The following is a 26,301-nucleotide window of genomic DNA, read 5'->3' on the forward strand; positions in this document are numbered from 1 at the left end:
ATGTTCTGCCTGCCTAAAGAAGCTAAGAAACTGATAAGAGAACTAAGACTGGCATCCTTTCAGACAGGTAGGAAAATAACCTGAACAAGAGAGAAGATGCCTTGGGCAGGTCATGATAAACAAGGTTAGTTGGTACCCGACATCTGGGAACAGTTGTTCAGTTTGTTCACTGCACAAAGGTGCCTGGTTGGGGCACCTGGGTGGCTCAGTGGGTTAGGCCTCTGCCTTCAGCTCAGGTCATGATCTCAGAGTCCTGGGATCGAGTCTTGCATCGGGCTCTCTACTCAGCGGGGAGCCTGCTTCCCCCTCTCTCTGTTCCTGTTTCTCTGCCTGCTTGTGATCTCTGTCTGTCAAATAAATAAATAAAATATTTTTTAAAAAATTAAAAAACAAAAACAAAACAAACAAAGGTGCCTGATTGGGAGGATGAGTGGGGAGGGAAGTTTAAACTGCTCCCGTTCCAAGGACATGAGGTCTATGCAGGGCCTCATCCAATTGGAGGAAGAGATGCTCTCTCCTAATTCTAAGTCGCTTTGTGGGACATCTGAGGTCCTGGGTGGGAGCTTCGAATCTCCCTTCTGAGGAGTCACGATGCAACTACTTCTATACCTCTGACTCAGATTCTGCAGTGTTGGCGTCACTAGGGAAAAAAATCGGGGGAGATCTTAGAAGGTGCAGCATCCGAGCTACAGACATTGCTCTACTGGGCTGCTGTGGAAAAAAGACTGGGGAGAGGCACTCGTTTCTGGGTGGCGGCGCGAGGCCCGGCATCCTCTGCTGAGGGGAAGAAAGAGGGAAGCAGCCGTGCGGCAGGACTTAGCCCAGCTCCTGAACTCGAGCGGCTTTCACAAAGATCTGGCGGGCAAGTACTGTCAGATCCCGGAAAAAGCCGTTCCGTTATCTGGGGCAGAAAAACTAGAAGCTTTGAAAGCTTTTGTGGAAGCAATGGTAAATGAGAATGTCAGTCTCGTGATCTCTTGACAGTTGCTAACTGATTTCTGTACACATCTCCCTAACCTGCCTGACAGCACAGCCAAAGAAATCTATCATTTCACCTTGGAAAAGATCCAGCCTAGAGTCATTTCATTTGAGGAGCAGGTTGCGTCAATAAGACAGCATCTTGCATCCATATATGAGAAAGAAGAAGCTTGGAGAAATGCAGCCCAAGTGTTGGTGGGAATTCCTTTGGAAACAGGACAAAAGCAGTACAATGTAGATTATAAACTGGAGACTCACCTGAAGATTGCGAGGCTATAGCTGGAAGATGACGATCCCCTCCAGGCAGAGGCTTACATAAATCGAGCATCATTGCTTCAGAATGAATCCACCAATGGGCAGTTACAGATACACTATAAGGTATGCTATGCACCTGTTCTCAATTAGAGAAGAAAATTCATTGAAGCTGCACAAAGGTACAATGAGCTCTCTTACAAGACAATAAGTCTTACAAGACTAGAAGCCTTGAAACATGCTTTGTACTGTACCATCTTGACATCAGCAGGACAGCAGCGGATGCCAGCCACTCTTTTTAAGGATGAAAGGTGCCAGCAACTTGCTGCTTATGGGATCCTAGAGAAAATGTACCTAGACAGGATCATCAGAGGAAATCAACTTCAAGAGTTTGCGGCCATGCTAATGTCTCACCAAAAAGCAACTACCACCGATGGTTCTAGCATCTTGGACAGAGCTGTTATTGAACATAATTTGTTGTCTGCAAACAAATTAGATAATATCACCTTTGAAGAACTTGGAGCTCTTTTAGAGATCCCTGCAGCTAAGGCAGAAAAAATAGCATCACAAATGATAACAGAAGGACGTATTAATGGATTTATTGATCAGATTGATGGAATAGTTCATTTTGAAACATGGGAAGCCCTGCCAACGTGGGACAAACAGATCCAGTCCCTTTGTTTCCAAGTGAATAACCTGCTGGAGAAGATCAGTCAGACGGCGCCAGAGTGGACAGCACAGGCCATGGAGGGGCAGATGGCTCAGTGAGCGTGCGACAGCTTCTACCGCGTTGTACAGATGAATTTCACTGTCTCTCCAAGGCATTTGCATCATGACCTTATGTATTTCAATCCCTCTTATGCTGGATTCCATTTAAAGAAGACATTGTTAGAACAGGAAGCACAAGCATTTAAAAACCTGTACTTCCCATATATTCAGAGTCTCTGAACTAACTCAGATGTTTTGAAAGCTTTTTCTTTAAATGGAGTAAGTGAAATATCTGTGGCTAAAAAGTTTGGGATTTGTGATAACTTTGTAGTCATGTAAAACTTAAAGTGCTTTGTGCCTCTCCAAATGTAGTAATTCTAATAAATGGAGACGCGAGCCAAATAAAAGTAGTACTTTGTTTGTAATTAAAAAAAAAAAAAAAAAAAAAAAAAAAAAAAGACTGGGGAAAGACAGAATGAAATTTAATTTTATGGTTTGGGGGAGCAAAGTAGGTGAGAAAGCCAGAGCAGATAAGGCTTTGGATAGAACCTCTCTGAAGTTCAACATCAACATCAAGTCATCTCTTGTTAACAGACACCGTCCAATGAAGGATGACTTAAGCCGGTGCTGGCGACTAGAAGCCTCCTGGAACAGGCAGACAAGGGGCTTGTGGAGAACTTTTCTAACAGGTACCTGAAAATCTTTTTCCTCTGGAAAATCTTTCAGGAGAAGCTGAAAATCAAGATTTTTAAGGAAAAACTGAATCTCAATTGTTGGCATAATTTAAAAAATTTAACTCACGTCTCCATCTACATCTCATAAAACACAGTGTCAACTTACACTGCCCTAAGCAAGTAATGACCATCTGTAGACCTGAATGGGCCTCATGTGCCGTCTTGTCCTAAAGCACTACTTCCCAGCCCTAAACCCTGGTACGCACTAGCTATGTGATCTCTTAGGGACCCCAAAAAAAGGAGAGAAAGAGAAGGGGGGAGTCCGAGGGTAATGAAGGCAAACATTGCTCTATATAGCAAGAGAAGATGAACGCAAGTCTTTTGGAAGGTGTGAACGAACACCGCTACTTTCTCTCCTCTTCTCATTCATCACTTTGATCTTCCTAAAAAATGAAGGAACCAGATGCAGACTTAATTGGTTGGAATTTTGGCGTCTTTTTTAGTTTTATCACCAACATTTCATACTAGTATCCTTACCTGGAAACTGGCAGAAGGGGGGACTCTTAGGACTCATCTTTCCAGAAAAAGTCTCTAGCAGAACGTCCCCAGCTCGGAATTCCTTGTTATGAGAAAAAAAAAAATCCCCAAAGCAAATAACCACCTGTAACAAACAAGTGATTTGTGCAAAAACTGTCATGAGAAGGATAAATCCTCCTTTCTTCCGTAGATTGAAATTACTGAGGACTGTGCAGCCCAAAAGCCACTAAAGTAAGCTAAACTAAGTGAGGCACCTACATAGACCCACAGACGGCAAACCTATGTATGTCGCTCCACTGAGCAAAAATAATGAGCTAAGTCTTAAAAATGATGGGTTTGCCATTTTCTTTCTCTTAAGAATTGTTTGACTTCTCTCATCGTTGCTGATGAGCGCGAGAAATGTCTTACCTGTTGGGCTGCTGCCTGCCTTCATCTTTCTGTGTGGACTACCAAACTCCTGCGTACTTTTATGCTAGGTTGGAGGAAAGGGGGACAGTGTGACGCGCTAGGAACAACACGGTTTTTAACGAAAAAGTGCTCTTCTAAGGACAGTCAGTCCTACTACATAAATCTTTCGCGGTTGGCCAAGTTGCGAAGCTCTTCTTCGCCTCGGTTTGGCGGCTGGACCGCCCGTCGACACCAGAGGGCGCTGTGGGGACGCCGACTCGCGGAGACACAGACCTGGTTTTCTTAGGCTTTTGTCATTTGGGATTGTGTAACGGTCTTGCCCCTGCGATGTCACAGGCTTTACAGAACCAATAAATTAGACCCTCCTGACTTGCTCGATGGCCTGGCCAAGGTGTCAGGCAGCGGTGCGCAGCAGGATGGGTGCGGGAGCAGGGGAGGAAGGGAGGGAGCAGTAATACTTAGGTCCAGAGACACCGGGATTTGTTCTTGGCTCTGCTTAACCTGAGTACCTGAATGGTGACAGTGTTAGGTTCCTATCTAGGTGAGATCTGAGCCAGGAATTTGGTCAAGGGAGATAAAACCTTTGTTTGCACTTTATTTGTTTAGGTTTGTCAAGTCTGCCCCGTGCGGGAATGCCAAGGTAGCCGGCATCTCCTGCCTCGCCGCAGCCCTAGCCGTGTCACCTGCCGACATGTGTCATCTAAAGAAAGACGGCGACCTCCGTACGCACACGCACCTTCCAGACAAGGCCTCTGGCTGTCCCTTCCAAATTAGCTGCCACTTCTAAGTTCTCTCTTTGGGGAAATGCCAGAGTCACTGCTGCTTAGTGGTTGGTTGGCTGGCTGGTTCACTCCAGAGAAGTTTCTCTAAAAATCCCATTGATTTCGTGTATAAAGGCAAGGCCTCGTATTCCCATCCTTATTTGTGACAAGGGGTAGAAAAATTCACAAGGAAATCACAAGAGAAGTAGTCATCTTTAGCAAGGACTGTTGTGATATAAATAATTCATAATCATTTATTACACAAAATAACATTCATTCCCATAAACACGGAGATCCATGTACCAAAGAGCTAGTCAAACCCCCTTTTCAGCGGCATTCAGTCTGCAGTCCGGGGTGGGGAAGCTTGTGTGTGGCCCTGTCGGTGGAGCAGGAAGCTGACTGAGCGCATTGTCCTCTTCCCGCCCACACTCCGCAATACTGCCCCATTGTAAACAGGATGTCTGGCTTAACCTGGGCTATCCTCTAAGAATGTTTAAACTAAAATAAAAGCAAAAATCATAGCAGAAGTCTCTCTTCCCTGTCCATTTGCAGCTTCCTGTGCCGTGTCCAGAAAGAGCCACTGGGCATTGCTCAATAACGAGAAGAATGGATTTCATAGAGTGGTTGGCAAAGGGAGAGAAAACCATTAGATCACCCAGTCAACTCGTCTTTCCAGCAAAGGGCAGAATCCCCAGATAGGGAATCTAACACTCTATTTAAGGCAAATGGCCAAGTAGTAAGAGCTACAGTGACTTCGTTGTCTCCTCTGGCAATCCTGACCGAGCTCGGAAGGTGGTGTCGCTGGCTGCCCTTCTGGCCTCCTTAACTCCATTGAGGGCAGCCTCCAATCCCGTGCTGCTCTTTTCTTTGGAGATAACCAATGGCGTAAATGTTGTCTGGTGGGGGGTAATGAACTCTTGTAGATGATGTCTGTGCAAAACTCAAGGTCAGGTTACCACCCAGAATGCGTTGGCAAGTCCAGCACAGAGGAAGGATCCTAGAGAGGCCTCCCGTCTGGACAGTTTTTCCCCTTCACTGAGTACCTGCATTGTGTAAACTCAGCTCGGGAAGGGCTATTGTTTCTGCCTTGTTTGTTCACCTGAGTTTACTCGATAGCTCAGCTGACATGCCTGGTTTCTCACCCTGAGGCTTTGGTCTTTATATAAACTGGAGAGTCTGCCTTGTTCCTAGGTATATTTTAAGTTCGAATATATAGCTAACTCAAATTCTCTAAGTGGGTTTTATAACAGCCGCGGAAGGGGGCAGGGCAGAACTATCCAGACTGGCTGCGAGATTCCCGCTTCCCTGGGGGCTTTGTTGTGAAGAACACAGAAGTCACCCTCCAACAATGTTCTATTCCTCAGAGCGACCTAGGCTCTTGGACCCATGGTGGGACCCCAGGCAGGGCACTCACTCTCTCTGGCTCGCTCTCTCTCTCTCTCTCGGGAATGGTGAGTGGTAAGGACCACGGAAGCCTGGAATTTGCAGTGGCCTCTTCTCCTATCTACAGAAGATGTTACTGAATAAAGACAACATGTATCCCTGGGTCCAGATGTGTCCAAAGTCCTGGACCCCCGACCCCTGGACCTCCCACTTAACCTAGGGAACTAGTCCCTTTCTTTTCCCCCTTAAGCAACTTGCGGATGAATTTCTATCAGAAGCAACCATTTATTGCCTGATTGATAGAGTATCAATCAGGCAATAAATAGAGTATCAATAAATTGTAGAGTATCAATAAATTGTTTGATAAACAATAAATCAAACAATAAATCAAAATAGAGTATCAATATAGTATATTGATATAGATAGATATATAGTATATCAATATAGAATTAAGGACAGAGAGCCCCAGGAAAAGGAACCAGAAACTGACAGAAGATTGTTTATAAAGAAGCTGTATTCCAAGCTACAAGGAGTATGACTTACTTCATAGTGAACTTGCTGAATTGGTCAAAGTTTTGCTGGGTTACATCTGTTATTCTTTAACATTTCGCGGCGGACTGAGGAAGCGCCAGTGCACTGGAAAAAGAGCCAACACAAAATGGTTGTATAATAAAAGGGGAAAAGGTTTCATTCTGAAAATTAAAGACCTGTAAGCTCAACTTGTACAGCAAGGGAAAAAATTACCACAGTGAATAATGTAACTAGAACGAGGTATTGACTTTACATGAACTACATTTTCCTCCAGACCAATCTAATATTTTAATCTATTGACAAATGATGGGGCAAATTACAGCTTTGTATCAGAGCTGGGGCTGGTGATACAAATCCCACAGCCAAGCCAGAGAAGCCGGGGCAAGACCGTGCTCTCAAGTTCAGAGTAAAGAAGGTAGAGACCAGAGCTGGGGACACACTTGTGCCAGGGGTCTCAAACCAAGGGCATTAAGACAGTCAAAGATGCTATGCCAGTTAATGTCCTTAAAGCATTGAGTACTCAAGCAGGGGTCTATGGGAATTGTTCAGTTCCTTTGAGACAAAGGGCTGTCGCTAGACGACTGCTTTGCACGTTATTATTTTTTCCTTCGTCACTCACGCACTCACTCGCAAACACTTATTAAATCCCTTGTTTTTGCAAGGCATCTTATGAGTAGGGAAAATAAAAATGACAAACGGTTGGTGAGGTTTTTCCCCAGCAAGACCAGCTGCATCAGGGAGATGAGATGATGATCTCATCAGTACTGACTATTCTATTCTAAAGATTATCAAAAGAATAACAGTTAGCATGTAGCTAAGTCTTCATTACTTTTTCCATTACTTGGAAAATCTGATACAAGCTAGGACAAAAAATTCAAAGAAAAATCAACGTCTTAAATAGCTCTTTTAATTACAACTTGGCTCCTTTTTAACTTTTTTTTTTAAGATTTTATTTATTTATTTGACAGACATAGATCACAAGTAAGCAGAGAGGCAGGCAGAGAGAGAGGAGGAAGCAGGCTCTCCACTGAGCAGAGAGCCAGATGCGGGGCTCGATCCCAGGACCCTGAGATCATGACCTGAGCCGAAGGGAGAGGGTTAACCCGCTGAGCCACCCAGGCACCCCTAACTTCTTTTTTTTTAATCTTACAGTTGAAAGTATCACTCCAGCCTTGTCTGCAAATCCCAGATTTCTGACTTTTTAAAACATGTTGCTTCATACAGTTTCAATGTGTCACCAAGCAGTGCCCTGCTCTTACCAGCTCAAGTGCTCTCTTTTATCCACAATTTTTTTTCCATCAGGAGCAAAACAAACATGAAAAAAAAAATATGGAGGAAAGATTATTTCAGACTTTTCACTGTTCACTTCTATTTTTGCTTTTCTTATAAATCAGCAAACTGTTATTCTTACAACACTTTCTATCTCTCTCTCACACACACTTTCTGTGGCTTTTCGCTATTGTCCATGTTCTCTTGCAAAGTAAGTCATCAGATAAGCTTTATTTAAAGATCTCTGACAAGCTTAAGTGAACTCACTTTTCATTATGAACTTAACGCAAAACATTTTTAGCAGTTACTAAGTAATTTCCTTACAACCATATGCAGGTGTCCCTAAGATAAATCAGCGGGTGGTTTATATACCTCCATTAATTCAGTAAATCACTGGGAGCCACCAGTAAGCATGAGCTGTAATAAGTTAAAACCACGTGAGATGTCAACATGTGCAAGACATATCCCTGACATCAAATCTGATCCCAATTGCTGAAAGAGACAAATGCTACTATTGAACCAAAATACCTCCATATGGGTAATCTGTGGTGAGTATCAGGTAATTTGAACAATCCAGAGAAGACTGGGCAGAGAAGATGGATCCTAAATGGTGGGGTTGGGATTTCTCATGAGGACTGGGAAAACACATTCTAAGTGAAGAGGAACGTGTGAGTACAAGCCGAATGGACAGAAAAACACTGTGTTCAGGCAGGTAACGTGAGGCGTACTGGCAGGAACGAAAGCTTCCTATCAGCAAACGGAAGTGGGTAAAGCCAGCAAGCAGTGAGTGCTGTTGTGTTCTGAATGTCAAGCTCGTGAGTTTGGAGTGCTTCGATGGCCCGACTGTGCTCCCCTAACTTCATTCTCAGACGTTCCAACCCATCCTCAAAACTTCCGCGTAAGTGAATCTAAAAGATAAAGCTAAAGTAGAGCTCCTCTGCTGAAGGTTCTTGGTGCGTTTTAGAGGGTGTGAGTCCCTCAGCTTGCTCAGGAGAGGATGTCTATGAGACTCTTCACAACTGAGCACCAAGAGGAAATTTCCCACTGGCTGACCTTGGCCTGGTAGGGTCCCCGGCAGCCCTGCCTGGGCTTGTAGGGAGCTCGTACAGAGCTGGTTAAACAAGAGCCCCCTTTAGCCCAAACAATAGTCTCAGACAGGGAGAGAGCAATGCCTGGCCACTGCCACGTCATGGCAAAGGGCTGGGGGAGCTTCCCGGGCATGACCGAATTCCTGGGACACAGGCCTCAACTGAACTCAAATGTACCTTTGCTTACCTGTGTCAGATTCACACAGTAAATGCATTTAATTTCAGCAAAGCCTCCATTTTATTAAATTTGTGTTGTTAATTTGAATGCTATAGATTATATTTTCATTTAAATTTCATTCTTAACATTTGTGTTGTACCTGGTGGAAAGTAGGGAGGAGCATATATCCTAAGGAATTTTAACCTAGTTTTATATGTGCACACTGAAGTCACACGATGATAAAAGTAATTTGAGTAAACAGCGCAGTTCACGTAATTATTTTACGTTAAGTCTTTATTTCTTTATTTGAGAGAGAGAGAGAGAACGAGCATGAGCAGGGAAGGGGCAGCGTGGAAAGGAGAGGGACAGAATCTCAAGCAGACTCTCTGCTGAGCCCCGAGCCCAACCTGAGGCTTGATCTCATGACCCTGAAATCATGACCTGAGCCAAAGCCGAGAGCTGCACGCCTAGCTGACTGAGCCACCCAGGTGCCCCCTAATTATTTTACTTTAAGGGAGTTGTGTGTATTATCCAAATAGGGAAAGTAGCATAATCTCATTTAGTCTTAAAATAATCTCTGCAAGATAGTTATCACAATCCCCATATTACAGACGAGGAGACTGGGCGTCAGAGGGTTCAAGTAACTTAACAAAGTCAAACAGCTGTGAAGGGGCAAAGTTGTGATTTTAACCCAGTCCTGTTTGGTGCCAATCCCTCGGCACACACAGACTCAAAAGCCATCTTCAGAGACACGAGAGTAGGATGTGTGACTGAGGGTTCTACGACACAGAATCAGGGAAGTACAAGGACTTAGACTCACCCACAATACCTAGCTCCAGGCTGCGTCACTGCAAAAGGAAACTTCAGACTGTGGCCTTCCTAAAGCAAGGAATTCAATCAGGACTTCAACTCTTCCCTGACCCCCTGCAGTCTCTGATTGCTTGACATATTTCTACTGTTCCCCAAACATTTCAGTTTCAAGAGCTAAGTTGAAACAGTGGGAAATTCTTTCACATTTTGAAGGAAATGTCTTTTATAGAGATAGGCGCCTACTTCCCTAAGGCACGGCAGCAAACTTCAGACGCCATCCCCACTCTTTTCTGTCCACGCCTCTTTCAAAAACAAATAATAGCAGCAACCAAAACCCAAAAAACGTGGCTCTGCCTGCTTGACATTTAAGCCAGATCTGCTCTTAGTTTCCCAAGCCAAAGCAGGAGACGCAGTTAGTGGAGTTACAAGCCCTTCGTGCCGCTGAAGAACAGTGGAGCAGAGAGCTGCAACATTAAAGCCACACGCTGGGTAGTAAATAGCCCCAGCTTTGGTGCTTGATAACACACTAGACATTCTATTTCTTTGTTTTTGTTTTTTTGTTTTTAATTTTTATTTATTTGACAGACAGATCACAAGTAGGCAGTGTGGCAGGCAGAGAGGGAGAGGAAGGGAAGCAGGCTCCCTGCTGAACAGAGAGCCTGATGCGGGGCTTGATCCCAGGACCCTGAGATCATGACCTGAGCTGAAGGCAGAGCTTAACCCACTGAGCCACCCAGGCGCCCCTAGACATTCTATTTCTGACATGCTTCGAGCAAACCCAGGAAACCTCTTAGGTGTGGATGGAGCGATGTCTCCTCTCCCAGAAGGGAAAAGAGCAGCATCTGACGGTGTTAGGAGGGTTGTGATTCTGAACACCACCCAAAGCCATGGTCTGGAGGGAGTTCTCTTTGTTACAGTGTCACAGGGAGCTCTTTTCTTTCCCAGGAATCCTCTCCAGAGGGAGGAGTTGTCTAGGACTTTCCGGAAGGCAATGGATGTCGGCACATTCCCAGCTAGACCACGCGTCCCGTTCTTATCAAATGAAACTGACCTCTCTGCCCTGGCATGTTCTCCTTGTTCATCACCGTGATTAATTTCAAGTTCACGGTCGTGCAGGTTTCTAGATGAATTGCGCAGTCCACTCCAGATGGCAAATATGGACCTCTCGAGTCTCCTCCCCTTTACAGAGAGGCCATGAGCTAGTTTACAAGAACGAGGATTGTAAAGAAGTTGGCTTACACTCAGATCTGCTCCCTACAGAACGCTCTGCCCAGACTGGCCTTTCTCGTTTCAGCCGGCAGAGATCTGCCCCTACTCATTTTCCATCGAACGCCAAGTGACTCAAGTGGGAGTCATGAGCAAATTGAAAACGTTTAGCACACAATTCAAAATCTTCAAGTATTTTTTCCAGCCGATGGAAGAGCTGGGATTCATGAGAGTCCTTGAATTGACATTCAATAAGCTCCAGAATCATGCTTATCCACTAGAAACTTCCAAGTTAATTGCCCTGATGCATGCCACCGCTTTCCTGTAGTGAGCAGAAATCTTGTTCTGTCATCACTGTCAGAGGGGGTAAAATATGCAAAATCAATTTTATATAGTTATGCAAAATCTGGCCAGAAATCACTCTGTATGTGCGTTTCTGCATCAGAAGGATTGTTTACAGCATCGATGGTACTCGGATTGCCTCCCCACAGCGCCTCGAAAGCTTTACTGAAGCCTGTAAGTGGCTCAGGTCGTGAAGAATGAGTTCATCCACATTTCCTTCTTCTTCCTTTTCAAAATTAAGCTTTCAGATTTCCTTTAGGCATTTTCTTAGGATTCCAAGTAGGGAGGAAGGAAACCGCTCTTCTGTGCATCTAGGCAGTCCAAATCTCTATATGGACAAAAGGCAGCTTTGCCCGACCGGCTCTTCGCATCCCAGAACTATCACCTCCAGAGACACCCCTGCTGAGGTTTCCAAGGAGCTTTGGGGAAAACCTGATGGGGCCCTCCAAAGGCTCTGTGGATGTAAGCGCAGGCAAGACACTGAAAGCCCAGCAGCACCGTCCGGGGACTCGGAGCGCTGCACAGGGCCGGCTCTGTCACTCTTGTTCTCCCTTTACCTGCATTTCTGCAAATTCGGTCACTGACAACACACTCCTGGAGTGACTCCTGTACCCTGGGAAATCAGAGATCAGTGGAAAACAGTCCTTCTCTGGGCGCCTGGGTGGCGCAGTCAGTTAGGTGTCTGTCTTTGGCTCAGGTCATGATCCCAGGGGCCTGGGATGGAGCCCCATTGGGCTTCCTGTTCAGTGGGGAGGCTGTTTTTCCTTCTGCCTCTCCCCGCCACTCATGTTCTCGCTCACTCTGCTCGGTCTCTCAAATAAATAAATAAATAATCTTAAAAAAAAGAAAAGAAGAAGAAAAGAGTCCTTTGAAGAGCTCATGGTCTAACGGGGAAGGTAGGAGCTTGGTAATAAGATCGCAGGCATCACGGAGCTGATTCTAGAGCTGGGTTTTGAAGGTCGAGTGGGTGATTGCTGCAAACACGAGCGGAAACTGCATTTACAAAGACAAGGGCCTGATTTGCTTGGAAGGGGTGTGAGATCTTTAGGAAGGCGGACCTTGTAGACCTGGGAATGCATATTGGCTGAATCAGGGAAGGCTTGTGGTTTCATCCAGAGAGGAGGATGTGGTGTGTTAGCGACAGTTTGGGGATAGCCCCGGGCAGGCGGGTTTGAGAGGGCAAGAGGCCAGACTGACAGCTTTGCCGAGGTCTCAGCAAGTGCTGATGGAGGCTGGGACGAAGGCGGTGGCAACAGGATTCGTGGGGAAAAGCCATTTCAGAGGCTGTTTTTGAGGTGGGACTGACTGGGGTCGATGATGAGGGAGACGTGCAGGGGTTTCTAGTCTGGGGGACTAGGTGATGACAGCGGTGCTGAAGGAGGGTCATCTTGTGCCCGTGCGCTCTGTCTCTCTTCCTGTCAGTCTCTCTCAGCCTCTCCCTTTCTCCACCTCTGTCCCATCTCTCGTCTACCCCCATCGTCCTCTGTGACTCTCTATCTCTGTCTTTGTCTCTCGTCTCTTGAGGTGCCGGCTTCTCTCTACACATCAGCTCTGTTCTCCTCTCGAATGACCAGCTTCTGCACCATCTTCATGGGCTCCACTCCTGGGAACTTCAGATGGCAGTGCCTGTGCCTTTCCATAACCCGTGCTCAATCCCATGGACTTCTGTCACTGTCCATTGCACTGCTCGTTATAAAGTTCCTTCCATTTTTCCTCATTCACATTTGCAGTAGAATCGAATTAGACCTACTCTTTCTGTGCTACCAGCGCAGAGGGTCACTTGTCCTGGATGCTTATCAGAATCCCCTGAAGGACCTAAAGAAAAGTTCCAGTGCACAGGCTCACCCCGGACTCACTGAATCAGAATCTCTGGGGATGAAAAGCATAGAATACACATTTGTCTTAACGTTCCAGGGCTGATGCTGATGCACAAATAGGCCTGATCCCACCGCCGTAGGTGACAAGTCACAGATCATAGTTCATAGCAGAGACCTTGGCCTTGGGCCAGGGGCTCATAACTCTTCTAGTTTTGACTGGGAGGGGAGGATGGGGTGGGTTAGAGGGTTACACAGTACAGACATGGCCATCCAGGGGTTGTGAGTAGGAACAGGTCTGTGGACTAAGCCATGGTCACACAGGCACCATGAAGGAGACGTGCTTGCTATGACGGGCTTGTGAGGGGGTCCAATGCTGAAGCACACATTTACTGTGCTTCTCATGGGTTCTGTGGTAGGATGAAGAGGAGGGGCCCCTAACCTAGACGGGAGGAGTAAGTGGTAAGGACATGACTCCTAAGTTGAAGCTTGGGGGAGCACTGAAGCCTAGGGGAGTCTGCTGAAGATGAGACAGAGGACCGCAAACAGAGGAGAGTTGCACCTCCAAAGCACAGAAGGTTTTAGGGCAGAATGGCTTGATAGAGTCATGCTTTGAGCATCGCTGACCACCCTTCTCAAACTTATAGCAAAACACCAACAACTCCTTAATTTCTTTGTCCTGGAAGTCAGTTAAGGCCCTGCCAGGACTTGGAGGGCTGTTTGAGCCAGAATGGGGCAGGGGGTGGAGGGCACTGTCAGGGGGTGAGACAGTAGACTGCAGAGGTAGGCAAGGGCTCAACCGTGAGGCTTCACAGTCAGTGTATTAGAAAGCTAGTTACCATTTATGAAGCAGCTACGAGCTGGCACTTCATGTTCTCTGCCTCCTTTAATCCTCATGGCCCCCGAAAGGTCGGTATTATTACACTCGTGTTACACCCTTGGAAACAGAGGCTCGAGTAGCTTCAATCTCCTTATCACATTCCAAAGCTAGAAAACAGCAGAGCTGGAACTGGAACCTAACCATGCAAATTCCCAGCCCTAAAATGTAAGCAAGGCAGGGGGACAGAGGAATGCTGTGTTTAGAAAGGAGAGAAAAAGACACAAATATTGGTGTGGTTCAAGATACTGCCTCACAGGGTCATTTCAGCGCTCAATGGTTTAAAATACTCATAATCATATCTGGAAGGGTAAATGTTATAAATATTCTGCATCTCATAGTTTTGTTCTTCTCAAGCATCTTAGCAGTGTAGAGACGATTGTCATTAAACAAAACCCGGTGTGGGCGCCCAGAACGTAAAGTCAATAAAAGGGCAGTTGCTCAGGGCCCTGGAGGTGGGAGATCAATGAGAAGCCAACATCCTCCCGTCGCTCCTCTCAACTGTTTTCCCCAAATGCAGGACCCCGGTGGCTCACCGTAATTTTTAGAATCTTGAACATTGTTCTACAAACCATTCAAGCCCATAGAGCGGGGAAGCAGTCAAGTGCCATAGGTGGGTGACAGAGTGTGTCTTTGCCAAGGTGGAATGATGTGTCTGTGCAGCAAGGCTCTGGCCCCCCGACGGACCCACTGCTGTGGGTCACTGGGGCCCCTATGACCTAGGGGAGGGCAGGACCAATCACAGGTCCAGTTTAATGCCCACCACCTGGGCAGCCACCTCCTTAGAGAGGCCCTCAGAGCCACAGAAGCAAAACCTTTGGATGAGAGACTATCCTTCGTGACAACACCAGTTAGGCCCATAAATGATTAAGTCACCCAGAGGCAACGTCCCACTGCTGGTCCCCTTTCTAAGGAGGAAGTGGGAAGCATCGTAAAGTAACTCACACACTGTCAGATACCAATTATTTTGTGGCCAGCACAAGCCTCTCCTAAGTCCTTCTTCCTTCTGGGAAGTAAGGGAGTTTTAAGCCCAGCACACTATGGGGACTGGTGTCCTGGGGAGTCTCTGAGGAAGTGCGGTTTTAGCACCAAAACTGAAAACGTCCTGGGAAAACCAGGACAAATTGACCACCTTCAAATCCCAACGCATCACAAAACTTTAAGGCATTCATTGACCATTCTTAGAGCCAGACCCTGCTTTGGGGTTCACAAAGAACAAATCACTCTGATGTATATTAAGTATAGCCTTAAACAACCAAGTCAAAGCATTTATGTTCCAGACTCAATAAATACATTCACCATCTCAATGCAAAGAGACAACTTTATAATCCATTTAAATGTGTTTGAGTATTTACTTACTCTTTGTGATGGTTAATTCTATTTCATTTGGCTAGGTCATGGTACCCAAATATTTGGTCAAACATTATTCAAGTGCTTTCAGGAAGGCATTTTTTAGATGAGATTAACATTTAAATGAGTAGACTTTGAATAAAACTTACTACCCTCCATAGTGCGGGGGGCGGAGGGGAGGAGGGCCTCATCCAATCAGTTGAAGTTCTTAAAAGAAAATGAAAGACACCCTCTGATGAAAAAGGAATTTTGCCAATAGACTGCCTTTGGACTCAGGTTGCAATTCTTCCCTGGATCTCCACCCTGTCAGGCTGTCCTGCTGCAGATTTTGAGCTTGTATCTCCACAATTGCATGAGTCAATTCTTTTAAAAGTCCTTCTCTTGTCCCCTGTAGGTTCACTGACATATGGAGCCCATTGGGGCCAGGTGGCCATTGTAGCCCCCAGTTCAGTGAAACTTGTGGCCCTGAGACCTAAGACCTCTAAATTAGCAGAGATTAAGTTTGTGGGGATGAGAAACTCAAACTCTACAATTCTACTTGTGGGTCACTTGGATTGACGGTGGAACAGGGTTAATCCAGCACCATATGGGATATCTGTCTATCCATCCATCTGATCAATTACACCATGAAGGACCAAGCCCACGGTTATTGTCCTTTTACTGGCGCCTTAGCAGAGACTTCTATCTGCCATTCCGTTGTTCCGTCAAGTTTGTTGTTTCTGAGTGACAGACCACATTGTAAAACTAGTGCACTATATAGTCGAGAGACTGTTACTCTACTTCCTTTGCTGTAAAATGCGTCCTTTGCTCTGAGGGAAAGTCACCTCTGTGTGAGTAGAGCAGACATTCTGCAGGTCCTTTAGACAGCAGTGCTGACAGAGGTAGCGTGGGCAGGAAGGCGAACCTGTTTCCAGGGCATCATCTTAGGCAGGTGTGAGTTGCTGCTTTTACTCAGGTGGACGGGGTGGGATGTGACTTACCTGGCGCCGGCGGACCTGCAGGCCTTCCTAGTTGAGGCTGGATCAAAGACTCAGCATCACTCTCTGATCCCGGAAGGAGGGAATTCAGTAGCGGCAGCAGCTAGGCCAGCCTTGGTGAGAGGAGCCCGTGGGTTTGGATCCATGCTTAGTTTCCATCATTGCCACCATGGCTTCACTGCCCCACGGCAAAAACAGTGGACAACTCAGGGAAGCTGAGCACCATTCAGTGTCTGCCTGGCTCTAGAAAACGTTGTATGAGATGGGGGTCTCTAGAAAAAAGGAAAAAAAAGGATAGTTATCTCTAGTAGGTTTTAACATGCGATCACGGATCTTTCAGCGCCATCCGCTCCCCCAAGGTGTGCGGACGTTCTGAGGCCATTCTTGGCTCCTCTTTGTCCTTGTTCCTCGTAAGCACTGACCATCTCATCCAGTCACTTTCCACTGCTCGGGAATCCGTATATACCCTTTCCGCAGGCCACTTCTTCACTAGCGTTGGTGTATGCTCTGAAATCTGCCCATGGGAAGCTTTCTTTTAACCACTTGCTGTCCAGGGCAGCCTTGAGTGGGGGTTTTCGACCATACAGCAGAGGTTTGCTCCTGGCCAGAACCAACATATCACACCAGCCACACCCGAGTCCTTTCTGCCTCTCTCAGTCGGCCGTAGGGTTCCCCAGCGATGCCAGAAATGCAGGTTAAAGGAAAGATGCTGGCACAACAGGGTTAGGGGAAGCGAACCAGGGCCACTTGTCTCTGTAATTTACTCAAGGGTTCTGGGCTGACTTCAGTCTAATCCTGGAATGTCTCCTTTCCATTTTGGAATGGATTGTTGTCACACCCACGTGGCCTTCGACTTGGATCCGATGGCTCTCAGCTCATGACGCGCAGTTCTGTCTCATGGTCACTCGGTGTTCCACGATGAGGACTAAATGTTTATGTGTGATCAGCATCATGCTATTTTTCTAAGTGCGACTTGTTCTCTCCTACAAAAGCTATGACTTTATCCCAGAATCTTCAGGATCCGTATTATGATTCTTCTCATGAGACTTTTAAGAGGTGCTACACAATATTCTTACCCACAGACACATTTAGAACCTTCCAACCAGATTAGTCCTATGGCCTGAGAGGCAGATTAGCTTTCACTTCAGCCTGGACTGGTGACAAATCTTTTCTTTCTCTGGGCCACAGGGACACTGGCCCTTCCTTCTGTATATGAATACAGTTAGATCAAGTGAGAGAGAATCCGACAGTCTACCAGCTATCCATCCATCTCACTCCTAGGAAGGTCATGACCACCCATCACCAGCAATCCCTGTAGATCAAACATCCCCCTGGCCAGATCGTTCTGAGATGTCAACCGTGATTGTCAGCCTGGAGACAATGCGGCAGATCTGGAGGACAAGTATCGTCCCGTAAGACCTCAGATGAGAGCATTGCTTGTCTCAGGATGAGTAGGAGTCTTTCTGCTCTAGGAAGGGAGGCAGGCTGATTCTGCAAGCCAGGAGGGGCAGGGACATTTGCACATTCACCTCTATCAGGCCTGTCTACTCGGATGTCCTCCTCACAGTTCCTCCTTACAGGTCCCTCCCAGAGCCCTCCCTCTGACATCCAACATGTGGAGGCTCTGCATTTTGTGTTGTTTGTAGATTTGCCCCCCAGACCACGAGATCCTGGACATGATTTTCTTCCTTGTTTGCCCTGCAGCTGCAGGAGACAAAAGGGTTTCAAAAGCCGCCTTGGAAGCCCTCTGGTTTCCCAGCACGCTTTAAGTGGACAGTTAGCTTCTCAAAGCCTGCTCATTCCTTTTTACAGATCTTCCAATGCCGTCCAAAGCAGCTGTCTGGAGGGGAGGAGTCAAGATGGCGGAGAAGTAGCGGCTGAGAGGAAATCAGGTAGCAGGAGATCAGCTAGATAGCTTATCTAACCATTGCAAACACCTGCAAATCCAATGGGAAATCGAAGAGAAGAGCAACAATTCTAGAAACAGAAAATAGATCACTTTCTGAAAGGTAGGACCTGTGGAGAAGTGAATCCTAAGCCCGGGAAGATAGACCGCGGGGGGAGGGGTCTGTCCCTCCGCAAGCGGCGGAGCAACGGAGCACAAAATCAGGACTATTAAAAGTCTGCTCCGGGACGCCTGGGTGGCTCAGTTGGTTGGACGACTGCCTTCGGCTCAGGTCATGATTCCGGAGTCCCGGGATCGAGTCCCGCATCAGGCTCCCAGCTCCACGGGGAGTCTGCTTCTCTCTCTGACCTTCTCCTCGCTCATGCTTTCTCTCACTGTCTCTCTCTCAAGTAAATAAATAAAATCTTTAAAAAAAAAAAAAAAAGTCTGCTCCACAGAGGGACATCACTCCAGAGGCTAAACCGGGGTGAAATCCACGCAGGGACAGCGTGTTCTCAGGTCTTGTGGGGTCACAGAAGGATCAGGGGTGTCTGAGTGTCGCAGAGCTCTCAGGTAGTAAAGCGGAGAAGCCGGCTACAGAGACGGAGCCGAGGAGTGAGCTCTCAGCTTGGGGTTACCTTGAACCAGTCACAGGCTGGGTGAGCTCGGAGCGCGGGGCTGGAGGCCAGGGAGAGGGAACAACAGGGCACTTTTCTCCAAGCATGAGCACGGAGCGCTTTTCTCCAAATGTGACAAGAGGCCAGGGAGACGGAAGTGATTGGGCTCTTTTCTCTGAAGGTGCACTGAGGAGTGGGGCCCCGAGCTCTCGTAGCCTCAGGGCGGAGACTGGGAGGCCGCCATTTTCATTCCTGTCCTCCAGAACTCTACGGAAAGCGCTCAGGGAACAAAAGCTCCCAAAAGCGAACCAGAGCAGATTACTTAGCCCAGCCCCTGGTAAGGTCGGGGTAATTCCGCCGGGGGCAACGACACTTGAGAATCACTGCAACAGGCCCCTCCCCCAGAAGATCAACAAGAAATCCAGCCACGACCAAGTTCACTGACCAAGGAGAACAGCGGAATTCCAGAGGAGGAGAAAGCAAAGCAAGGAATTCATGGCTTTCTCCTCATGATTCTTTAGTCTTGCAGTTAATATTTTTTTCTTTTTTCTTCTGCTAAATTTTTTTTAACTTTTACACGTTCCTCTTTTAATTTTTTTTAAACTAGTTTATCTTAACAATACCTTACAAAAAAAAAAATAAACTTTTTTTGAAACTTTATTATTATAGTCATATTTTATCCCCCATTGTATCTAACTATATTTTTTGTATGCACATAGGGTTTCTTCTTCTTCTAAAAAATTTGGGGTACAACTTCTCCTAATAGATCAAAATATACCCCAAATCTAGCTCCGGGCTTGTTCTAGTCTCCAGCCGGAGCAAATTCTCTCCACTTTCTTTTTCATTATTCTCCCAGCCAACTTGCTTTATCAACTAATTTTTAAGAAATTAAAAAAAAATTCTCATCTTTATAGGCCTATTCCATCTCTTCATTGTGCCTATCCTTATATATGTTTTTCTTCCTTTAAAATTTTGGGAGGTAGTTCCTACTAAGAGACCAAAATACTCCCAAAATTAAGTGAGTGACCTTGTTCTAGTTTCCAGTCTAATATATATGCATATATTTTCTTTTTTTAATATTTTTCCTTATTTGTTTTCTTTTTTTTTCTTGTTTTGTTTGTTTGTTTTTTCTTGTTTATCCCCTTTCTCCCTCCCATGATTTGGGGTCTTTTCTGATTTGGTTAAAGCACATTTCCCTGGGGTCTTTGCCACCCTTTTAACATTTTATTTGCTCCTTTATATAGTCTTATCTGGACAAAATGACAAGGCGGAAAAACTCACCACAAAAAGAAGAACAAGAGGCAATACTGAAGGTTAGGGACTTAACAATACGGGCATTGGTAATATGACAGATCTAGAGTTCAGAATGACGATTCTCAAGGTTCTAGCCAGGCTTGAAAAAGGCATGGAAGATATTAGAGAAACCCTCTCCGGAGAGATAAAAGCCATTACTGGAGAAATAAAGGAACTAAAATCTAACCAAATTGAAATTAAAAAAACCTATTGGGACGCCTGGGTGGCTCAGTTGGTTAGGCAGCTGCCTTCGGCTCAGGTCATGATCCCGGGGTCCTGGGATCGAGTCCCGCATCGGGCTCCTTGCTCGGCAGGGAGCCTGCTTCTCCCTCTGCCTCTGCCTGCCTCTCTGTCTGCTTGTGCTCACTCACTCTCTCTCCCTCTGTCTCTGACAAAAAAAAAAAAAAAGCTATTAATGAGGTGTAATAAAAAATGGAAGCTCTTAATGCTTGGATAAATGAGGTAGAAGAAAGAATTAGTGACATAGAAGACCAAATGACAGAGAATAAAGAAGCTTGAGCAAAAGAGAGACAAACAAATAGTGAACCACGAGGAGAGAATTTGAGAGATAAGTGACACCAAAAGGCGACACAACATTAGAATAATTGGGATTCTAGAAGAAGAAGAAAGAGAGAGGGGAGCAGAAGGTATATTGGAGAGAATCATTGGAGAGAATTTCCCTAATATGGCAAAGGGAACAAACATCAAAATCCAGGAGATGCAAATAATGCCCCTCAAAATCAATAAAAATAGGTCCACACCCCTTCACTTGATAGTAAAATTTACAAGTCTTAGCGACAAAGAGAAAATCCTGAAAGCAGCCCGGGAAAAGAAGTCTGTAACATACAAGGGTAAAAACATTAGATTGGCAGCAGACTTATCCACAGAGACCTGGCAGGCCAGAAAGAACTGACATGATATATTCAGAGCACTAAACGAGAAAAACATGCAGCCAGGAATACTAAATCCAGCTAGGCTATCATTGAAAATAGAAGGAGAGATAAAAAGCTTCCAGGACAAACAAATATTGAAAGGGGTCCTATAAGCAAAGAGAGACTCTAAAAGTAGTAGATCAGAAAGGAACAGAGACAATATACAGTTACAGTCACCTTACAGGTAATACAAAGACACTAAATTCATATCTCTCAATAGTTACCCTGAATGTTAATGGGATAAAGGCCCCAATCAAAAACACAGGGTATCAGATTGGATAAAAAAACAAAACCCATCAATATGATGCCTACAAGAAACTCATTTTAGACCTGAAGACACCTCCAGATTTAAAGTGAGGGGGTGGGAAACAATTTACCATGCTAATGAATATCAGAAGAAAGTTGGGGTGGCAATCCTTGTATCAGACCAGTTAGATTTTAAGCCAAAGACTATAATAAAAGATGAGGAAGGACACTATATCATACTCAAAGGGTCTGTCCAACAAGAAAACCTAACAATTTAAAATATCTATGCCCCTAACATGGGAGCAGCCAAGTACATAAACCAATTAATAACAAAATCAAAGAAACACATCAACAATAATACAATAATAGTAGGGGACTTTAACACTCCCCTCACTGAAATGGACAGATCATCCAATTAAAAGACCAACAAGGAAATAAAGGCCTTAAATGACACACTGGACCAGATGGACATCACAGATATATTCAGAACATTCCATCCCGAGGCAACAGAATACACATTCTTCTCTAGAGCACATGGAACAATCTCCAGAATAGAGCACATCCTGGGTCATCTGGTATCAAAAGATTGGGATCATTCCTTGCATATTTTCAGACCACAATGCTCTGAAGCTAGAACTCAATCACAAGAGGAAATTTGGAAAGAACCCAAACACATGGAGACTAAACAGCATCCTTCTAAAAAATTAATGGGTCAACCAGGAAATTAAAGAAGAGTTGAAAAAAAAAAACATGGAAACAAATGATAATGAAAACACAATGGTTCAAAATCTGTGGGACACAACAAAGGCAGTCCTCAGAGGAAACTATATAGCGGTACAAGCCTTCCTCAAGAAACAAGAAAGGTCTCAAGTACAAAACCTAACCCTACACCTAAAGGATCAGGAGAAAGAACAACAAAGAAAGCCTAAACCCAGCAGGAGAAGAGACATCATAAAGATCAGAACAGAAATCAATGAAATAGAAACTATAAAAACAATAGAACAAATCGACAAAACTAGGAGCTGGTTCTTTGAAAGAACTAATAAAATTGATAAACCCCTGGCCAGACTTATCAAAAAGAAAAGAGAAAGGACCCAAATAAATAAAATCATGAATGAAAGAGGAGAGATCACAACCAACACCAAAGAAATACAAACAATTATAAGAACATACTATGAGCAACTCTACACCAAAAAATTAGACAATCTGGAAGAAATGGATGCATTTCTAGAAACATATAAACTACCACAACTGAATCAGGAAGAAATAGAAAACTTGAACAGACCCATAACCAGTAAGGAGATTGAAACAGTCATCAAAAATCTCCAAACAAACAAAAACCCAGGGCCAGATGGTTTCTCAGGGGAATTCTAGCAAACATTTAAAGAAGAATTAATTCCTATTCTCCTGAAACTGTTTCAAAAAATAGAAATGGAAGGAAAATTTCCAAACTCATTTTATGAGGCCAGCATCACCTTGATCCCCAAAACAGACAAGGATCCCACCAAAAAAGAGAATTACAGACCAATATCCTTGATGAACACAGGTGCAAAAATTCTCACCAAAATACTAGCCAATAGGATCCAACAGTACATTAAAAGGATTATTCACCACGACCAAGTGGGATTTATTCCAGGGCTGCAAGTTTGGTTCAATATCCACAAATCAATCAATGTGATATAATAAATTAATAAAAGAAAGAACAAGAACCATATGATACTCTCAATAGATGCTGAAAAAGCATTTGACAAAGTGCAGCATCCTTTCCTGATTAAAACTCTTCAAAGTGTAGGGACAGAGGGCACATACCTCAATATTATCAAAGCCATCTATGAAAAACCCACTGCAAATATCATTCTCAATGGAGAAAAACTGAAAGTTTTTCCGCTAAGGTCAGGAACACGGCAGGGATGTCCATTATCACCACTGCTATTCAAGATAGTACTAGAAGTCCTAGTTTCAGCAATCAGACAACAAAAAGAAATTAAAGGCATCTAAATCGGCAAAGAAGAAGTCAAACTATCACTCTTCACAGATGATATGATACTATATGTGGAAAACCCAAAAGCCTCCACTCCAAAACTGCTAGAACTTGTACAGGAATTCAGTAAAGAGTCAGGATATAAAGTCAATTCACAGAAATCAGTTGCATTTCTTTACACCAACAAAGAGACAGAAGAAAGAGAAATTAAGGAGTCCATCCCATTTATAATTGCACCCAAATCCATAAGATACCTAGGAATAAACATAACCAAAGAGGCAAAGACTCTATATTCAGAAAACCATAAAGTACTCATGAAAGAAACTGAGGAAGACACAAATAAATGGAAAAATGTTCCATGCTCATGGATTGGAAGAACAAATATTGTGAAAATGTCTATTCTACCTAAAGCAATCCACACATTTAATGCAATCCCTACCAAAACCCCATCAATTTTTTTTCAAAGAAATGGAACAAGTAATCCTAAAATTTATATGGAACCAGGAAAGACTTCAAATAGCCAGAGAGCCAAAAGAAAGCCAAAGTTGGTGGCATCACAATTCTGGACTTCAAGCTCTATTACAAAGCTGTCATAATCAAGACAGCATGGTACTGGCACAAAAACAGACACATAGATCAATGGAACAGAATAGAGAGCCCAGAAATAGACCCTCAACTCTATGGTCAACTAATCTTTGACAAAGCAGGAAGGAATGTCCAGTGGAAAAAAGACAGTCTCTCCAAAAATTTTGCTGGGAAAATTGGACAGCCACATGCAGAAAAATGAAATTGGACCACTTCCTTATACCACACACAAAAATAGACTCAAAACGGATGAAGGACCTCAATGTGAGAAAGGAATCCATCAAAATCCTTGAGGAGAACACAGGCAACAACCTCTTTGACCTCAGTCGCAGCAACTTCTTCCTAGGAACATCGCCAAAGGCAAGGGAAGCAAGGGCAAAAATGATCTATTGGGATTTCATCAAGATCAAAAGCTTTTGCACAGCAAAGTAAACAGTTAACAAAACCAAAAGACAACTGACAGAATGGGAGAAGATATTTGCAAACGACATATCAGATAAAGGGCTAGTATCCAAAATCTATAAAGAGCTTAGCAAACTCAACACCCAAAGAACAAATAATCCAATCCACACAGTTTGTGTGCCAAGGGTCTCTCATTTCTTGTCTCCCGTGGGGCAGAGTTCACCCCTGCTTTCAAGCTCCCCCCAAGCCAAATTGCTCCAATATTGCCTCCAAGAAGCCTCTGGAGCTTCTGAAGTTCCAATCCAGGCACCATGTGGCCACGGCGTCTGTTTCCCTCAGTTGGCTGTGTCCATTGGAGCTTCTCAGTTTGCAGTAGGAGCTCTGGCAGTAGCCGCCAGCCCAGAAGACTGCCAGGAACGGAGGGGAAGCTGCTGGGACCTTCCTGGTCGGGGAAGAAGGCTGATGACTGAAGTTGGGCTTTAGGAAATAGGCAAGAATGAGTGGATCTGGGTGGCACATAAACTGGGCCTCGTATGTTCATTCTCCGTTCAAGAACATAAAGCTTGATGTTAAAGTTAAACCCACTTCCTCAAGGTAGAGTAAGCTGGTACAGTTCTCTTAATGAGAACATTTCCTCATTTCAAAATTTTACAGACACACAGGACTGGAAAGTTCTGTGCAAATCATTTGGCTCAGCCTCCATATTTTTTAAATGAGAAGCATGAGCATTAGAAAGCTGAGGTAACACTCTCAGGTCAAACGGCAAGCAGAAAAGAGACGGCCCACCTCCTCCTCAGGCTTCATGCCGTAATAGTGTAAGGCAGGTGAAGGGGGAGAGTAGTTGGTGCCCCTCACTTTTGCCTTTATCTAATATTTTTGACGGTGTTGGTTTTGTGAGGTAATGTCTTGAAGCTATTTTAAGAACATTCAAGAAAAGATGTTACATAATTTTGAAGCAATATTGTTGATTTTGGAACCCAATTTTTTTAAATAACCCTCGCCCATGTTGTGGTTGAATCAAAGTGAATTTTATGAGAATCTACATTTCCAGAGGCAAGACCTCATCTTTGGAAATGAAATGGAATATAAAGCAGAGGGGCAGTGCACTACACGAAGGTGAGTGTGTCAGATAGAGCTGCTGCCTTTCTTTAATTCCGTAGATGTTCTCGGCTCATGACAGGGTTACATCTCGATAAACCTGTCATAGGCCAGTCGGAAAGGCACCTAGTCCACCTGTCCTATGAAGTGTCACAGCTTACCCTGGCCCACTTAAAATGTGCTCAGAACACACGCATTAGCCTCTGGTTGGGCAGAATCGACTCACACCCAACCTATTTGGTGATACGGTGAGAACAGCTCATGTAATGTATTGAACACTGAACTGAACGTCAAAAGCAGAATTGTCTGTGTTGTCTGGGTACAGAAGGGGCATGAGCCCGTCTGCTGTTACCCTCGCAGTCCCGGGGCTGACCTGACCCGGAGCTGGGGCTCAGGGCACTGTGCGGGGGGTTGGGTCACCAGCTTGGGAAAAGATCAAGTTCGAAATTCGAAGTACGGTTTTTGCGGAATATATTTTGCTTTGGCACCAGAAAAATCTGTCAAACCATCATACGTTGGGCACCGTCTGTGAATATCTTTTGTGTTGAACAGCCCTGAAGGGTTGGCTTGGAGTCTCCTTCCTGGGATCTTGTGTTCACACCCAAGTGGAAACTGAGCCCGGTGCCCTTGTCAGCACGGCCAAGGAGGGGCATTCAGAGCCGTCGGTAAGGAAAATACACATAAAGGAAAAGAGAGCAGAAACCCACTGTTCCTTGAACATAGCCCCATTTCTTGCAGTCGAGTTGCTTTACCCTGGGTGGACACACTGACCTCGGGGTCACCTGGAGCGTCCTGCCCCCCGACGGTAGGAAAGCCTGAGTTCCACCCTCCCGCCAGCCTTGATTTCCGCGGCCACCGGAGCGGCCCTGGATGCTCTGATGTCCTTGCTGCTGCTTCTGTTCCCAGTCGCTTCCTAGCTCTTTGTTTTCATTTCTGGTCTGAGAAAATTAAAAAAAAAAAAAATCATTCTGGCTTGCTACAAGCTGTTTCCTATCATGTCTTAAATTAGCCTGGCACTGATTTGTTGGCGTGTCTGCCCCGGCTCTGTGGAGGAGACCGACGCGCTGGCCTTGAATTTCCACGAGTGGACGCCAGCCTCGGTGTGTCCTGGCGCTCGTTCCGGAGGCTTTTTGCCAAGGG

The 26,301-nt window shown here is 45.1% G+C and overlaps 1 long non-coding RNA gene and 1 pseudogene across 1 annotated transcript; one reads left to right on the forward strand and one right to left on the reverse strand.

Moving 5' to 3' along the window:
* Positions 1–1,998, forward strand: LOC116596874 (annotated as a pseudogene).
* Positions 1,999–3,260: 1,262 nt separating this feature from the next.
* On the reverse strand, positions 3,261–17,986 carry LOC116597235. The gene is made up of 4 exons (XR_004288507.1): positions 16,545–17,986; positions 14,332–16,394; positions 13,758–13,991; positions 3,261–6,337 (listed from the first exon to the last, which is right to left on the reverse strand). It is a non-coding gene; the product is annotated as an uncharacterized LOC116597235 (long non-coding RNA).
* Positions 17,987–26,301: the final 8,315 nt, after the last annotated feature.

Source organism: Mustela erminea, chromosome 8 (assembly GCF_009829155.1).
Source record: "Mustela erminea isolate mMusErm1 chromosome 8, mMusErm1.Pri, whole genome shotgun sequence".
NCBI lineage: Eukaryota > Metazoa > Chordata > Mammalia > Carnivora > Mustelidae > Mustela > Mustela erminea.